The sequence below is a fragment of the Phlebotomus papatasi genome, chromosome 2 (assembly GCF_024763615.1).
Source record: "Phlebotomus papatasi isolate M1 chromosome 2, Ppap_2.1, whole genome shotgun sequence".
NCBI lineage: Eukaryota > Metazoa > Arthropoda > Insecta > Diptera > Psychodidae > Phlebotomus > Phlebotomus papatasi.
In genome coordinates, this window is record NC_077223.1 from 63,868,255 (window position 1) to 63,883,578 (window position 15,324).

Genomic DNA, 15,324 nt, shown 5'->3' on the forward strand with positions numbered 1-15,324 from the left:
TCATAATCGGTGGCACTAGGTGAAAATAATATAAGAAAATTGAAGAAATAAAACGAAAATTCGATAAACGATCAGCAAAAAAAAAACTGTAAGAGAAATTAATCGTACAGTTTTTTTGCTCACCGTTTATCGCATTTTTGTTTTATTACATCAATTTTCTTATATTATTTACACCTAGTGCCACCGAGTATGAGATAAGGTAATACGGTAATTGAGAATTTGCTTAAGAATTGCAATGAAAATGCATAAATTAACGAAATACGGAGAGCATATTCCTGTCAATGTGATTCTGCGCTTACTGACCAAAATGACAGTATCTAATTGAAAATAATTCAACTTTTCAAATTTATTAAACATCATTAATCAGAAAAAAGAATTTTAGTTAAATTGGCAGAAAGTGGTTAATACACCTTATTTCTCATTTTCATTTGAATTAAAATCAGTTGCAGTTGATCAACGTGAGTAAATTGAAATATGATGGTAATGGCATTCAAATTAAATTTTATTGATAAGGATGTTAATGGTGTAATAAATTTGGATCATTGCAGGTTGCTTTCCAATTTCTCTATTCATCAACTTGGTTTAACAAGAAAGGTGTTCCACTGTAGATAAAGTCACCTTCCCGTACCAAATCAATTCCATCAATCTCTGTCCCAATTCAAGCAAGTAATCTCACTCTTTTGAACATGACAAAAAGAATTCCCCAACACGGGCAAAATCGGGCCTGAATATTGCGGGGAAGAGTAATTAAGAAATCGTGATTTATTGAGTGAGATTGCATGTGAAATCCAATGAGACACTTCTTGCAGAGGTGAGAAGTGTCGCAATTGGGTGTCTTGCTTTTTTTTCTGCACCATCGTTACCTTCCCAATCAATTGAGCTTGTAAATAGAACGAGGCGTTTTGGAATTAGTTCCAGATACACTTTCACACAAAACGACGAAGCATTAAAAATTGACTCTATTGTGGTGGCAGTAGAATCGTGGCAGAAATTATTGGCAATAGTTGGTAATCATTAAGTTTGTTCATTTTTAGCGAGATTGGTATTTTTTTTGCACAATTAGAATTCCATCAAAAGAGAATCTAATCGGCAAGTGATTGAGGAGGTGTCTTGAAGTGAATTCCAATCAACATGTTCTCCAGCTTGGAACCTAGCCTGTCTTGTGTATATATTGAGTTCATGAATCTCCCTTTTCATATCAAATTTCTCTGAATAAACACCTTAAAAACTCCAATGTAGATAATCTCAACAATTCCACCAAGAATGAAAGAGGAAGTGGTACTGAGAAATGCAATCGTCAACCAATCTTGTCACGAAAAGGACAAAGGTCCATCCCCAGTTTCTCCAGCATCCAGGGATGTGGTAAAATAATTCAGAGACACGAAAAATCTCTGGACAGAGATACTCAAAACTGAATATCATTTTAGAATCCCGTTTGGATACCCAGCAGGCACTCAGTGGTCGTGATTTGTGCCATCTCGTGAAGAATTCTTCATTTACCTTCCAGCACGACTTGCACGTGAAATAGCTATGACCTCTCTACTGACCCAACATGACTTCATTTGAAACGCAGGTGCGTCTTTAGATGACCATCGCGACATGATAATTATTTACAGTTTTAAACAGACGTGAAACATTGTTCCTGCATATTCTATATCTTTGATCTACAAAGATTGTTTGAGGTATTCTATCATAGGCAATTGATTTTTTTTCTTCACACAGAAAGAGCTTCAACCCAAGAAGCATATATAGACAGCCAGAGGCCATAGAAAAAAAACGTTGGAATGATTTTATTGTGGTATTTTATGAAATCTATAACGAGTGTTATAAGATATAGGGGAAAGTGCTCTCCCTTCGAACGTTTATGACTTCGAATAATGTGAATTTCTTTTGTTTTTCGTAAGAGATTTACACTAAATTATCAAGAATTATCAATAAATGATGATAGCCAACTAATGTTTAATAGAAATGTGTAAGTCTCATAGGAAAATTAAAAGAAAATTCATATTATTTGAAGGCATGGACATTCGAAGAGAGAGTACTTTCCCCTAGGTGCGAAAGTTTTATGTGAATCGTAATAAAATTCTATAAGATTTATATTTCATTTAGAAATGTATTCTTTAATAAATTAAATCTTAAAATATTCGCCTTATAGAATCCCACTCAGATAGGCAATATACTTTATTTTGTAACAAGTTTGTCAAGGGATGTCTTTGTTGTTCTTATTAATTTTTAACAAAATCCAGTTGGATGATTAAATGTTAAGATAAAGTTCGAGGACATACTTTTCCACGAAAAAAATGCTTTGTCATAAGTTTGTCAAAAGGAGATAATAAGATAATAAGATGACTAGATCTATGTTTCATTCACTCTCACTGAAATCTCAAAAACATGTTTACAAAACAAAAGTTATTGTGCATTGGGCATTATGCCCAACGCAAGAGATAGTAAACATGTTTTCAAATTTGCCTATTAGAGTGAGCGAGATGACTAGATCTCCGTTTAATTCAGTCTTACAGAAAAGTCAAAAACATGTTTACAAAACAAAAGTTATTGTGCGCTGGTCATGAAGGTTTTGTATATAATTTGTTATGATTTCATATTTGTTCATAATTTTTATGAACTCCTACTTGGGACTTACAAAATGTTTGTGTATCGCATAACCTATTAAAAAGTTCGTAAGAATTTGTACTTTTTTTTAACATACTTTCTTCATAGCATGATCACTTGTCGAGTTTTGTTTTTTTAGATTTTACAAAATTTTGTTCGATTATGTTGACATACAGAAATATGTTCGTAATTTTTTTTTCATTTGTTCGTAAGGTCTTGCCAGAAAAATATATATGTACGAACAAGTGTTTGTGGAGGATTAAAAAGTGTTTGTCAAGCGATCATGTTAAAACAATGTTTGTGAAAAAAGCAGAATCTTTCACAAACTTTGTTAGGCGATTAAACGACACACAAGCATTTCGTAAGCCACTGACTGGTGGGAATTTCGGAAATTTACAAACATTTACAAACTGTTTTAATTTTTTTTTATGTGTATTGCTCTCTTTCTCTGTTATCTTGACATCTTATCGTTCTAATGAAAAAAATATTATGTTAAACGTTTATCTAATTGATGTATATGAAAATATTCCTTATTATAGATCATTTGTAAAGGTTTGTTAGAAGTTTGTCAAATGGCAAATGAATAAATAATTTAGATAAAAGTATTGATTATTTTGTTCTTTTTAAACTGAAATCCGAATTAGTCTAATGAAATCCATGCAAAATTTTACGAATTTTGATTATCAGAGTTTAAATTCAATTTTGAGCCAATTTTTAAAATTTCATGCAAATTTTTAAGTAATTATTCATTTTTGTTATATAAAATCTTGTAAATTGATCTTTTAAGCTTATATAGGACACATGCCAACACTTCAAGACGTTTTTAATATGAGTATTTCTTTTCTAATTAAGAAGTTATACAGACAATTTATTTAAAAATTGTATATTTACTTTGAGGTTATCTTATTCTATAAGTTATCGCTTGCGTACGGTTTTATAGGAATTTACGACAACTTATAACTGTTGTAGTATGTTCTCGGAAGTGAGTTATTCTATACAGGGGAAACTGGGGTACCACCAAACACGGGGTAGCACCAAACACTAATTTTTATTTTTTAATTACTTGAACTATCTCAACCATTTCTTCAGTAGACAAGCATCTCTATAGTGCCTATAAATTCCTATAGGTCTTGTCCTTAGAAATCGAATATCTGATTAAAAAATCGCAGTGTTCGATGCTACCCCGTGTTTGGGGGTTGTGGCAATAAAACTTTTTTACTTTTCAAATTTTTCCAAATATATTCATCCTGAATTCACAATGCAGGAGTCTACCTAATCATAACATTTCTTTAATATTTTTATAAATTTTTAATATCCAAACTTATTCAGGAATTAAACAATCAGGCATTAAATGGTTCTATAATGTTGCAATTAGAGAGTTCTAAAAGAAAACAGAAGAAAATGTTTCTTAGGCATCTCCCGTCTGCTAAATCCATCTAATCTCTTTAAGAATTGAGGTAACTTAACAATTTAGGTTAAATCTATTCGAATAATTTTCTTATCAACAGCAGTTTAAGCACATCAGTGGTAATCCTCCTTCAACTAAGTTTCACATAACAATTGTATATAAGAACTTGGAGATCGAATGAGAATATCTCTTAAGGCCTTTTTTGTTATGGATGTTTTTAAGTTTCGAATTACTTACACTTTAATGGAAGAGCGTTGGGAGATGCTGAGAGTCCACCAATATGGTCTGATTTACTCCACTCATCCACAGTAAACTCATCAGTTGTGTGCTGAACATGGATATTTAGCCATTAGCCGGTGAATGTCTGCAAAGAAGAAGGTACATGATGAGAAAAATGAGGCATATCTAGCCCAAGAAAAGGTATAAGATGGCATAAAGTGGTATGAAATAAAATTAAATATAATAAATATATTATTTTACATAATCATTCAATTATCTAATTGCTCGTCATTTTTTATTCTTATCCCCCTCCTTCTTCCCATATTCACAACAAACTGCCAATATTAAATAATAGCAATATACAGTAATTGTTAGATGCCAAGGATTGCCTCCAATGGGTTCTTGCAGCCAGTCAAACCTGGGATGGCAAGATAAATGCAATTGTGGTAAATTAATAAGAGAATCACACACAAACCTCTGATTTTATATGGGTTGTAACATTGTGATTTTCACGCTCTTGCGGTATATTGATGCACTATCGTTAAGAATTGAGATCGTGCTTAATAGGAAACCGGATAAAATTATCATTACATTCATTCTCTGTTTTTCTTCTTTTTTTTCTAGTCTATAAAACAAGAAGAGTGCTAGATGTTCCCCATGGATGAAATGGAAGAAAAACATCTTGAGAATATAAAATGCAACGTATCACGATGAAATATAATTTAATTATTCTTCCCTTTTGCGAATCACTTTCTATTTTAATGACCATTTCTTAGCGGTGGATTGTGCCAAGAGGAAATCGTTGACGTATTTCTGATGGTTTGTTTTTACAGTGCAGTTAAGAAGAAAAACTTTTAATAAAAGTTCCTCGTCTTACCATTAAAAGAAATGACAAAATCGTTAAAGATTCAAATTTCAAATTAACCCTTTAACGACGAGACACTTTTTACGGACTGAAAATCAACAATAAAAATTAAACTGGAAAACATAATCAATGATAAGTCTTACATCTAACCTTGGAAAGCCCAACAGAATCTGATTCGGTGTATTTTGTGCCTCTATGAACAATAGGGACAAAAATAGCCCAAAAATTTAAGTAGTTTTTCTGACAATGCCAATGAATAATATTTTTCGCTTTAATGAAAAATATTACGTATGAGTATTGTAGTTTTTATTGCCAAAAGGGTTTTGTTAAAAAAATTTGGAAGTATAAAAAATAAATAAAATCAGCTACGAATTTGAGAATTTAAAAATTCGCCATTTTTGAGCTTAAATATTTACTACATAGCAAATAACTAAAGACTTGCAAAAAAATTCTAGATTCTTTCAACCTTTTACTTTACAATTATGTACAGACATAAGAAAAAAAGAACTTTGGGTAGTCAGGAAAATTATTTTCTTTGTGGGACACCGGTGTTTCAATCGTCCTTAAAGGGTTAAAAAACCAATTTCCTCCAAAATAAACCAATATAACCAATAAAAACCAATAATTCTTCAAATTAATATAGAAATATTACCAAAATTTGTTAAAATATATTGGAAGTATACAAAAAATATCATTTATGAAAAATCATTCGAAATTCCAAAATCGTTCGAAACTCTGTCCATAGATCCATGAAATGTACTAAGTTGGTTCATGTATTTTCTGGTTGATGTACGGATGTTTTGGACTAGTAAGAAATACTGAAATTATCAACAGATTATTCTTATGTTCATAAATAACTTTTCGTATTTGAGAGCTCTCTCCGGTTTAGGTTCATACTGTGTCGATTCAAAGGTATATGAAAGAGAACCTGTCTAAAAACCCATTGGAAGTTCGAAAATTTAAAACGACAATTTGCAAAAAAAGTGAAAAAGTTCATGAAACGTTTAGTTTAATAAAATTTAATTCAAACGTTTTGTCATCCTGATATTCCACAAAACAACACGAAAATTCCCGAATATCGAAAATTCGAAAACGGCTAGTGCTAACGCGGCGAATATGTCAACTTTCTCTTGAAACTTTCGGTCAATTTTTGAATAGGTTTGACTTGGCTTTGGAGTAGCTTTGTCTTTTCGAAAGAAGAGTAAATACAGTCAATCTTTCTTATTATTTTCTTTATTTTTTGTTATTTACTTGCATATAGTTTATTTACCCCTTTGAATCACTCATCGGGCACCTCAGTAAAGGTGTATTATCACTTAGTCTTTAGGAGGATCACCAACCCATCACTCATTGTGCGTAATTTCCACAGAAAAGCCCATAAAGTGTCAGTGGTGATATATTGTGCATTGCGTATGGGATTTTAGAGTGTGTCTCATGTCTTTGATCTCCCTACCATACAAGAAGAACAAGAAAAAAAAGCACAAATAATATCTAATTCATGTAACACTTTATACACCTTTTATGATTGCATCGTGAAAATGTCAAATGCTATTGCACTATCGAGCCATAAATTTTCTCCAGATCGTTTATATCGCACCACGATAGTGTTTCCCTTCTGCATTAAATAAATAAAATCCCATTTTCCCACCATTTATACGTCGCCTCGTCTCTCATTCACTCGTCTTTATCCACTGTGTTATGATAGAATACCTTGCTATAGATCTTTCTCAATTCACATGCCTCTATATACCCCGACCATGATCTTGACTCTGGATTGCAAAATCAGGAAATATAAAGTGAGAAAATATTGCTGGAATTTATTTTGCAATGCAATATAAATATCTAGTGATTTTTTTTTCATTCCCATACTCAAAATAGCCCGCGATCGCAGGTGATATTCGAAATATTGCTTCCAAACGGATCACATTTATTGCTAGAAGATCAGTGATCTTCAATGGTTAAATTTCTCATCAATTATTGGGACTATGATTACAATAAATTATGTTAAGTTTTAAATGTACTGAGCAATAAATATCGGAGTAACTGGAAAATCGACAAATGAACCCGATTTAGTGTCAAATATCGATAAATCGATACTATGTTTGCAAAAAGATTAGCAGATCAACATAATATGGTCTGGTATTTGCAGAAAGTAACAGATCAGATGAGAACGATTTGCGTAAAATATCTACAGATAGTCAGATCTCAATGCAAAAACGATAAATTGACACTGGGTTTCAATTCTTGATCGTAAAAGATCTGATGATCGCAACGATCTCTGTATAGATCGTCATATAGGTATGATTTTGCAGAGATTCACAGAAGAATTTCTACAAAATATAGATATATTAAGATCGATTTTCGTAAAATATTGTCAGATGGGCATAATCTCTGCACGATCTTTGCGCAAAATCGAAATATCGACACTTGAATGAACTATGAACGGATAATCGAAAAATTAGCGGTATTTTGGTTTTAAAAATTTGGAGATCGATACGAACCTTTTAATATATTGTTACCTTAGCACCGTCTTTGCAAAAGACCGATTAATGGGATTTATCTCTGTAAAGATCGTTACGTCTGCAAAAGTTTTACAGCGATCGGCAGAGCATTTTATGAGAAAGATCCACATAAAAGTCCAGGAAGATTTTCGTAAAATATCGAAAAATCGTTACATTCTTTATAAACGATCGGCAGCTCAGAAGGATCTTTGCAAAAAATGGGAAGATTGCCAAAAACTTTGTAAAGATTGACAGAAGGGTACAATTTTTGGAAAAATGTAACACGTAAACAATTGAAGTGGACAGCGAAACAGCGATAAAGTTATCGACACCATGCTAATCAATCTACAAAGCTGTTCCTAAGTCCCTATCATCAGAAAAAAATAGTGGAAACCTTTGCATTCAAGTCAGTTTAGCACATCAACAAAAGTATTTTGTAATATTAACTTATAATAATCTTTAACCTTCAAGATTTTTTAATTAACAAATTTGCCTGGAATTCTTAAAATTATTTCTCTGAGTACATTCTTGTCGATTTGGCGATCTTTAGATCATTTTCGTGAAATTTTCAGTACAACAGATCACTTCATCAAACTGTAATTTCTACATAAAAACCAAAATTTGATGATCATCTTTGGTGCTTTGACCATAAAATAAAATAACTCTACTTCCTCGCCAATTACAGAGGATTTTCTGATGATCTCATAATCTTGATGTATATGAAAACCGATGAAACAAATTTGGGAATTTCACAATTCTCCTGTACCATGATTCTGCAATCATGATCTATACGAGAATTCTCTTCCGCCCAATTCAAGATCATGAAGCAGCTTCATGATCAAATTATTTGTAAATTCAGGAGATGGAACTATTAGTGGAGAAAGACAATTGATTGGGGAGAGACCTTAGAAAGAACCATGTAAAAAAAAACATTGATGCTATTTGCAATTTCAAACACTCCCAGGCGCATTTTTGTCCGTAATCATTTCCGGATTATGAGCTTTAATTGAGGCAATCAACCTTAGCACAATTTTCAGGATATGGGGATGAAATGGCAAGTAGCCAATAGATCGAAGGTGGAAAGAAGAGGGAAATTATAATCATTGGCTACGCAGAGAGTGTCTTAAAAGAAATCCAATTCCGCAGCTCAATAGCATTATTCGCTGTTTGATCGTTTTGTCTGGCTCGTTTCGATTATTACCACTCTTCTCTATACCTTCTTGAATGGCTTCCAGAGATTTTTACGGCTACTGTAAGAATGATCTTCTTGTGTGTTTTTGCCTCGCATAATATTCTGCCTTTTTTTTCCACCACCTCCAGCACACCTCTTTTTTATCACTTTGTTCTATTCGATTAGGTTAAAAATTTACAAGACTTCTATAATGATTTTCTTGAATCAGCGATTTTGTTGCTATCCTCAAAACAGTACAAAAAAAAAAACTATTCACTATTTCTCTTTTCTCCTTCGATCATGAACTCAAACAAGAGTTTGAATTATTTCTAGTCATTACTGAGCTTCTCCATTTTTTTTTTCTTGCACCGAACCCAATAAAGGTTAATTAGATTCCAAAACCTATTGAATTTCACCCAAAAGTTATGCAGATTGGAAAATGATTAGGAATATGAAATCTCTACCACCATCCTCCTCCTTTTCTTTGCTATTGAACTAAATAATGGCATTTAAACTCCAAATAGTTGATTGACCCCCAGGAGTGAGTAAAGTTTTGTGGTTTAGGAGGGACAAAAAGAAGGTCATCGTGCGAAAGCCATAGCTAATTCGCGGTTTACCTGTGCGTCTATAGTAATTAATTTATTAGCGGTGCAAATTGATCACACACCATACAAATTTGGTGATCGTTATACCGAATGAGGTATTTATTAGTTGGAATATTTGCATGAGCTTTTGGGTGAGTGCAAATTTTTTTTCCATTAGCTTGTTCCCAAGTGTTGTGTGTTAAAAATTTCTTGTACATAAATTCATTAACCGTTGCGTAATTATTTTATTACACCAAATATAACACCAAAGATTTTATGGCATGAAGCAGTCACGTTATCTTTGCAAATATTTGATCTTCGAAATTTTAGTTAAAGAAATTTGGGTCGAAGAATTCGTAAAAAGTTAATATATCATTTTTAAAGACATTGTTAAACAGAAAATGCCTTGTTCCCTCAGACATCCCTTCTTAGTCTATGTTCAATTCTTTTGACATATTTTAGTGCTCGAACTGAAAGAGAGGGCAGTTATATAATCGTTTTTTTTCAATCTGTCACCGTTCTAGAGCCTAAACGGTATGAGATATCGACTTTCAGTCTTCGATAACCTCTAATAAAAAACAATATCTCTAGACGTTCAACGCCTCTAACCCTTTCAAAACCATGTTTTTTTTTGGTTTTTATCAAAATTGGCCCAACTTTTTTCAATGATTTTCGGATATGTTTTAGAAGCAATTCAGGCGAACATTTCGTCCAAGTATACCTATGTCCGGAAAATTCGGCATTTTCAATTATTGAAGATTAAAGTTCAACCACTTTGGAGGGCCTATTTTTCAACCGATTTGGTTACTTGGACACTTTTCCATCTCTTTTTAAATGTTATTTTAAAGTTTCTTGACCGATAGGTAAATGGCGTTGGGCAAAATTTCGTTAGTGTTCGAAAATTCAAAGTGAAATTCGAACACTCAAAGAAAATTTCGCACGAAGTACCATAGATACGGGTGACTTTGTCCTCAGTCGGTGACTTTGACCCCCTACTGTTCGTAAACTTTTCTTTAATTCTAATGTATAAAAATGGTCCTGAAAGATAAGACATGGTAGTGATCAGACATGTGGTTGAATAACACACCAAATTAAATTTAGTTCAGTCCAATTTTGAAACCGAAAGAGGTGGGATAGACTTATGCAAATCCTTTGAGAATGAAAGAAACGTTAATATTGGTTTTACGAATTTTTTCTGATCTAAAAGGTGTGCCGGAATTAATTAATTTGAGAATTCGGCATTTTGGCTTTTGGGATTTTGACCGGAACCCGTATCCTAATGTCTCCGGCACACCTTTTAGATCAGAAAAAAATCGTAAAACCAATATTAACTTTTTTTTCTTTCTCAAAGGATTTGCATAAGTCTATCCCACCTCCTCCGGTTTCAAAATTGGACTGAACTAAATTTAATTTGGTGTGTTATTCAATTACATGTCTGATCACTACCATGGGTCCCGGTCAAAATCCCGAAAGCCAAAATGCCGAATTCTCAAATTAATTAATTCTTCTTACTCCCACGATTGCACCCGCATTTTCTGAAGGCAAAGGAAAATTTTCTGTGTATTGGGAAATTATTCTTCAAATTATCCTTCATATAATTTCATCCCTTTCAGGATTTTGAACATTCGAGATTTTGACTTTCAGGATTTTGGCCTTTTCGGGACAGGGGAGTGACATTAGCTCTTAAAAATGTGACCAGTTTTAGTGTCATTTTTTTCCTGTTTTCGTACACATTTCACGAGATATCTTCAAAGCTACGTAGGTTGCCAATTTGGGGTTTTCGGTTGCCTCTTCGTTATTAAATTGGCTTTTATCTTGTATTAGCATTTTTTGCTAATTCATTCTACAATGACAGAAAACAGCTAATAAACTCAAAAGTTTTTTCGGCGCGCTAGAAGCATATGGGAAACATAGGAAATGTCATGTCCCTGTTTCGGGATATATTAAGAAATCACCCCAGTATTATCCAGTATCATCTGGAGTTTTATTCTCCAATTGTGTCTTGGATAAAAAGTGTATTTTTTGCAAAATATAGGGTAAGTATGCCAAATTTCAGCATAGTTGCATGCAAGCGCCAAAGTATCAAGTTTGTAATGTATTATTTTTAATGCAAGTTGATTTTTTTTAAATTAATTCTTCTTAAGGAGTGTTGCTTGGAATCTTGTAGACAGTTTATCGTTTTTATTTTTTCTAAAATCATTCTTAAGACATTTTAAAACGAATAAAAATGTGGACATAGCATTGGTGGCCTATTCCGGCCACCTTCATTCTCATTGATCCTTGCCCTTCCGGAATTCTTCCAATATCTTTTTCAGATCATCTTGCTCGTCGAAGCGATATTTTTCGTTATTTTTTGCATTGTATAATCTCTAGAGAATGCAAAAACTAAAAATTCTTGAAAATTTGAGGAACAAAAAATGTGGCCGGAATTGCAATCTGGCCGAAATTTGGTACACTTACCCTAATTGTTGCTTGATAAAATGAAGCTCAATTTCGAATTTCGAATATAAGTAGATTTTCACACAAGGTTGGGAAAATTTGTGAAATATCAAAATCAAAAGCTATTAAAAAAAATTACTCAGACTTACACCCGAGACACTTCGAAATTCGATCAGTAGGGCAATTCTGTAAGGATATGGCAATGTCATATGACAAATTTTCGTGATAAATTCGGGAACAGGACAACATTAAAGGCCAAGGAGTACCGAATGATCATCACACGGAGCTATATGAAACTCTTAGTAACTGATATGAATCTGATTTTCAATGAATTTTTCCGAATTTTCCATATAAAAAATTTAAAATTTCTCATATGACATTGTCATACTGTTACAGAATTCCCCTACAGGAAGTATTTCAGCCATCATGGGAGAAAACGAGAAGGAAAATATTTTTAGCTTTCGTCATTGATTTTTGATTTATTTTCAATCTAGTTGTGAATGAGGCAGTTATGTGTACACAGTCAGTGTCAATGTAGGTAATTTTCGAAAAAAATCAAACTAGAAATCCCGGAAAGATCTTGTCCCTCTCTCTGGGATGTTTTGCTAGCAGTGCACTAGAAATGTTTCTCAATTACTTTTGAGACTGCTAAATAAAGACTATTTTTATAAATCTAATCTTAAGAGGAATTACTTGCAGAAGCTTTTGAAAGTTGCATTTTCAAATAATTTATTCGAACAAATTTTCGATATCGAAGGGTTTATTCTGTACACAAGGATTCTACAGTATAAACCAATATTTACATAGTAATTTGCATCAAAATCAGCTGAGTTTTGATCTAGAAAGTTTATCCATTTGGTTTTGAAATTCTCTAATCGATTTGTGGCTGAGATTAGTTGAACAACATCTTGCACTACATTGGGAGGGTATTTGCATTAGATTGCAGATTTTGTTGTGAATGGCAATTTTGTATTTCACCTTCGCGTGATGGAGGGAATTATTAATTATTAAAGTATTTCGGTATAATCTTATGGTTCAGAGACCTTCAGAGATTTGCCTTCGGGAGAGAACAGTATATACACAAAACACTCTGGCAATATTAATTTTATTCAGGAAGACTTTGCCAAGTTATTTCAACTTCATCATTACAACATTTTTACCAATAACCGTTTTTCTTTTACCAAGTGATGAGTTGGGATTTTACGATGGTGGCTTTTTTTTTGGTTGATGCGGTATTATATTTTCGCCTTTCATGGGGATTGACAGTATACATAATACGATGAAGATTGTGGCAGAATTTAGCAATAATTTTCCACTGATTTGAGGCATGCAAGAAAGATGGAAAATAACTTTAACACCGTGAGACAATGTGTGAAATTGGAAAGACATAGGAATGATCTTGGTGCAGTCAGACAAAAGGATGACAAGTAAATCATATAATTATTTTCTAAATTTCATAAATTATAAAGCATAAAATTTAAACATCATCATCATGTGCGATGGCAAAGCATGACGCTATTTAAAAGTCATCATCATCCTCGTGACGCTTCTTGGCAATTTTTTTTTCTTCAAAAATCTTTTTCTTTTTGCTTTTCTTTCCAACTATCTCTCTCTCCACCTTCAATTTATTTCTCTCCTTAATCAGACATATATTGTGTCTCAGCCGTGTGGTTTGCCAAGGTGGTTGTGCCTAAGCTAAGAACAAATTGCACAATCACTGCTCGAGAATGGCGACTTGCCAGCTACTCATGGGCAATTACAGCAATTGGTAAACAAACTGTAGCACCAAAGTGGATTTCTAACACACCAACTTTTTGGATTATCGAAGCCTGACGGAGGCCCAATTCGAGCATACAGCTCAAAAACTGCGAATGACACGAGGAGTGCAATATTTAGCATGAGTTGACAAACCTCTATAGGGATGGGGTCGATGTACCAACAATGTAAAAAAAAACAGATTAAATAATTCTCATCTCTGCCTGGTCACTGACACTCAGACTGGCGGAACTTCTGTTTTGTCTCTCCGTACCACCAAACTCAACCAACAAATATATAGATTGAAAGTTTTATTGCAAATTTTCGCTGGCAAATGTCTCGCGGTCAGTCAGTTTTAGTAGAATGCGTGGGGTGAACTAGTTGTTCGATTTGTGTACAAATCAGTGTTCTTATGAAAATACCCATTAAAAGTCCCGTGACTTTGTGCTACAGGCACAAAAATTGCAAACTGCAAGATACATGCACAACAAACTTTAGTCGTTAAAAATCATAATTAAAATTGGTTACACGCGAGTTTCGTTTCAAGGTTAAAATATTTAAATCCATTAACCCTTTTAAGGAGGATCAGAAAATTTTTCTTTCAATGACAAAAAAAGAAATGTAGGGGAAAACGTGGTAGGAGTAAGTGGGGCACCTTTGAAAGTGGGGCAGCTTTGAAATTAGGATTTTTCACCTATTTTTAAATAAAATTAAGCTTTATCGTGATATAATTTAGCTGCACAACAAACAGATTGAGAAGCTAAATTACATTATAATACGGCTTAGTTCTAGTTAAACATAGGAGAAAAATCCTATTTTCAAAGGTGCACCACTTTCAAAGGTGCCTCACTTCCCCCTACCTTGGGACGAATCAAGCTACGAACACCTAATTTTTTTCAATATGTTTTTAATTAATTTGACTCATTATGATATTTAAATAGCTATTTCAATGCCTCAAATTTCCTGAAAAGAGCCATGAGCCAAATTGATTAATAACATAGGAAAAACCTGGGGTGACATGATAACTTATTTTCGATACTATTGACTATCGATTCTAAAAAAATTAAATGATGGCTGCACTTCCTGTAACTAATATAAACGTTTATCAACAGTTTCATTCTTTTAAGACTGTCACAATGAATGGCCCAATAATGCAGAAAAGATCGACATTTACTTATTCTCACAGATAGAGACTTATCGACACTATCGATTCGATAGTGTCGAAAAGTTATCATTCCACCCCTGAGTTGTTTGAAGCTTGAGTCGTCTGAATGTAGCGCACTTTCCCTTATCGATCATAATCAGTCTGCTAAATTATTTATAAATATCATTGCTACCGTATAAGTTAAGTGATGAATCTATCGACTATGAAGGTTGGATCGTCACTCTAAAATAAAATTCTTTTTTTGCAAATTATTTGCTTTTTCGTGTAAAACAACGTTCGATTATTTCGTTAAAAACGAGATATATTTTGAAAAATAAATCATTTTATTTTGGGATGACGATACCTTCATGGTCGATACATGCGCTTCTAGAAAACAGATGATCTTCTAAAAGAATTAAAACTTTCAGTATTCCGTTTTCAACGGTGCACAAGTTGATGCTCTCTGGAGAATTCACCGATTTCACAGTGCTTCAAAGATCTCAACAGCTTGTCTTTCAACTTGAGATCTTTGCCAAAATTATCCGTAAAAAAGCCTTATCTGAAATTGCAGGTTTTTCCATTAAGGAACCGAATAATCAATCTCACTCCATGATATTTCGGCACATTG

At 33.2% G+C, this 15,324-nt stretch overlaps 1 protein-coding gene across 2 annotated transcripts in view; it reads right to left on the reverse strand.

The window, feature by feature from the left end:
* LOC129802356 (uncharacterized) overlaps positions 1-15,324 on the reverse strand; it is a 146,772-nt gene that overhangs the window by 58,822 nt on the left and 72,626 nt on the right. For both annotated transcript variants that reach the window (XM_055848098.1, XM_055848097.1), the window contains exon 2: positions 4,256-4,382. The gene's annotated coding sequence lies outside the window, so the exon portion shown is untranslated. The remainder of the gene's footprint in view (positions 1-4,255; positions 4,383-15,324) is intronic.